Source organism: Nomascus leucogenys, chromosome 17 (assembly GCF_006542625.1).
Source record: "Nomascus leucogenys isolate Asia chromosome 17, Asia_NLE_v1, whole genome shotgun sequence".
NCBI lineage: Eukaryota > Metazoa > Chordata > Mammalia > Primates > Hylobatidae > Nomascus > Nomascus leucogenys.
In genome coordinates, this window is record NC_044397.1 from 83,568,442 (window position 1) to 83,572,360 (window position 3,919).

Here is a 3,919-nt window from a genome sequence, read left to right on the forward strand (position 1 = left end):
CATCACCATGCCCAGCTAATTTTTGTATTTTTTGTAGAGGCGAAGTTTCACCATGTTGCCCAGGCTGGTCTCAAACTCCTGGGCTCAAGTGATCTTCCCACTTCGGCCTCCCAAAGTTCTGGGATTACAGGCGTGAGCCACCGCGTCCAGCTATGCCCAATTTATAGCTATGTGGCCAGGAGGTGGTGGAGCTGAGGTCCAACCCCTGTTCTCCTGGACCACAAAAACCCTGCTATGCTCTTCTGCCCCTTCCACTTTGCAGACAAGAAGGCTCAGAGAAGGTAAGTGACTCTCCCAATATCACCATAGCAGGTCATTGGCAGGGGTCCAGATTTGAACCCAGACCTGCCAGACTCTCAAGCCAAGGCTACCAGGCCTCACCCCCAACCCCTGGACCCTGGTCCAGCCCCCAGCCTGCCCTGACTCACCAGACCCCGGGGGGCGGCACAGGGAGCACAGGTACCCCCACATGCCACTTGAACCCACCCGGCTGCTGCCTCGGAAGCTCGTCGCTCTCTGAACCCAGGCCCCAAGCCTGGGCTGGGCTGAGGCTGGGGGATTACCCCCAAAGCACACGTCAGCAGCTTCTGCCCCATTGTCCAGCCAGGCACAGACACCAAGCCCTGGCCTCCATCGGCACCCTCGCCCCTCACACCAGCCTGGGTGGCCCCTCTGCAGACCTGTCCCCCATCTCACACCAAAGGGTTGGGGCCTACTTCAGAGGGCATGGGGGACCAGGCCAGGATGGCAGGATCCCGGAATGCTGGGGGCCTCCCTCCCTTCTCTCTGAAATGCCCCCTGCCCACTCTCAGCCACCGAGGAAGGCAGGAATGTGCTGAGCTCTGGGAAATGCCTTCCAGGCCTGGCAGCAACCAAGGGTTGGGGTGTGGCTAGAAGCCAGCCAGAGCCCTCCTCCCGGGAGGGGTAGAAGGGATGGTATGGTCGGGGCTCCCAATGGGCCTGGGGAGACCCTCACTTCATTGCAGTCTCTCTCCTTCATTGATTCATGCAAACGTTCTTTCGTTCCTGTATTCATTCAACAAACACTCACAAGCCCTGTTTAGTGGTAGGTCTTTTGCTGGGCACAGGGGACATCAACAGATCTAACTCCACCCCAGGGGAAGGGGGCAAACTCAGGAAAGGAAACTGCAGGCGGTGATATCGGCAGTCAAACTGAATTAGCCAGGCGTGGTGGTGGGCACCTGTGATCCCAGCTACTCAGGAGGCTGAGGCAGGAGAATTGCTTAAACCCGGGAGGCAGAGGTTACAGTGAGCCAAGATCGCGCCATTGCACTCCAGCCTGGGTGACAGAGCGAGACTCTGTCTCAAAAAATAATAATAATAATAAATAATAAAAGGAAGTCAAACTGGAAGATTGAGGAGGAGGGAGCTAAGGAAAAAACGAGGGAAGGGGGTTCCAGGCAGACGGACAAATGTGGGCAAAAGGACCAGAGGTGAGAAATGGAGTGGGTCTTCATTCACCATCAGCAAACACTCAGTGAGCACCTGGTCTTCTGTCCCCAGGCTAGATGGTGCTGGGGACACAGGGTGACTGGGACAGCTCAGGCCTGTGTCCACACCGTTCACAGTCCAGCAGGGAACAAACCCAGAAAGAGGAGGGTTGTGATGGGGCAATTATAGGCAGAGAGGTCAAAGCCTTGATGGGGAAGTCCAGAAAAGGTTCCTGCCCCAGCCTAGGAAGAGAAATCAAGGAGGGCTTCCTGGAGGAAGTAGCATTTGAGCTTGCACCTGGAGGATATATAGGAGTTAACCCAAAGCCATGGGTGGTGAAGGAATGACAGTGTGTTTCAGGTAGCAGGAACACCCTGTGCAAAGGCCCTTTGAGAAAATGGTTAGGGTGAGAGTGTGAGGGAAAGGTAAGAGGAGGTCCAGGGGTCAGCAGGGCCATGAGGAGGGCCTCGGACTTTGTCCTGTGGGCCCTGAGTAGCTATCGGAGGGACAAAGTATCAATAGCACTGAGCTTTTAGATATGTGAGGGCAGAAAGGGGCTGAGCTATCAGCCAGGCTAGCGTAGGGAGGAAAATCCCCCTCTCTCTGCTCAGGGTCAAACAGAAAAGGGAGGCTGGTACACACCATCCCCTCTCTTCCCTTGTCTCAGAGAGCAGAGATCTTTGCCTGTTCTCAGTCTTAGAGGAAAGCATTTAACCTTTTGCCATAAAGTAGGACGTTAGCGGTCCGTGTTTTGTAGATACACTTTATCAGGTTAAGGAAGCTCCTTTCCCTAGTTTGCTGTGAGTTTTTTGTTTTCTTGTTTTTGAGAGATGCGGGTCTCACTATGTTGCCCAGACTGGCATCAAACTCCTGGCCTCAAGCAATCCTCCTGCCTTGGCCTCCCAAAATGCTGACATTACAGGCATGAGCCACTGTGCCCGGCCTGCTGTGAGTTCTTTTCTTTCTTTCTTTTTTTTTTTTTTGAGACAGAGTTTTCGCTCTTTCGCCCAGGCTGGAGCAAAGTGGCGCAATCTTGGCTCACTGCAACCTTCGCCCCCTGGGTTCAAGAGATTCTCCTGCCTCAGCCTCCCGAGTAGCTGGGATTACAGGCACCTACCACCACACCCAGCTAATTTTTGTATTTTACACTTGATCTTAGCCAAAAGGCCAAGAAGCGATAATTTTGTATTTTTAGCAGAGATGGGGGTTTTGCCATGTTGGCCAGGCTGGTCTTGAACTCCTGTCCTCAGGTAATCCACCTGCCTCGGCCTCTCAAACTGTTGGGGTTACAGGCATGAGTCACCACACCTGGCCTGTTGTGAGTTCTTATCACGAATGGTGTGTCTCTCTGTGTGTCTCTATCTTTGTGTCTCTCTGTTCTTCTATTTCTCTCTGTCCTTATTCTGTCTCTCTTTCCTAGTTTCTTTCTGTCTCATCCTGTCTGTGTGTTTCTCTCTCCCTCTCTCTCTCTCTCTGTCATGCTTTCCCTCACCCAAGGGGGTGTGGCCATGGGAAGCTAAGTTGGGGGTGGCACCAGTGTCCTGGTTCCGGCTGTGGCCACCGCAGTAAACACAGGACATCCTGTGAAGCTAGGGAAGGAGGTGGACACTTGTCCTCAGGGACCACCCTCTCCGGACCCAGTCTGAGCCAAGCAGGAGCCTTGGCCTGCCCTGCGTGGCCTAGCCACTCTGCCCCACCCAGTCCAGCCAAGGGACACTGGTGTCTCCCTTGAGCCCACCCTTCACGCCCACCCCCGCACCCCAGTCCTCTCTCCTGAGCTCCTGGCCCAGGGCCCCAGCAGCTCTATGCCTTCCCCTGGGTGTCTCCCCAGCCTCTTGCACCCACTGGGTCCCTCCCTGGCCTCAGCCCCAACCCCAGACTTGCTTCTCTCTCCAGTCGCCATCTTAGGGATGGCCCCAGTGTCTCCCAGTCCCGATTAGAGCCTGGTCTGAGACCCCTCCTCCAGGCCTCGTCAGTCCCACAGCCTGTCTGCTGGGCCTCCTGAGTGCCTCTTCCCTCCCAACAGCTGCTCCGTCCCTCCCCAGATTCTCCACCCCTGGGATCCTGGGCTCCTGGCCTCCAGTGTCACCTCCCCGACGATGCCACCCACCTAGCGAAGGGATCCTTTTACTTCATGACTCCCCAGCGTCTTCAGAGTTAAGTCCCCCATCCAGGGTCCCGCATGCCCTGGCCCCTGTGGACCCTTCCAGTCTTGTCATTTACCTTACTGCTTTCCTCCTCCTTCCAGCCAAACCCAGCAGCTTCGAGATCCCTGAAAATGTTGTAGGGTCTCTCTCTCAGTGACCCTTGCTGTTTCCTTGCCCACCAGAACAATAGTTCTTTGGGGCAGATACTGTTACTGATCCAGTTTACAGGTGAGGACCCTGAGGCTCAGAGCAGTTAAGTACCTTGCCTAGAGTCACACAGCCACAGAGCGGCAACTCTTTCTTTTCTTTTCTTTTCTTTT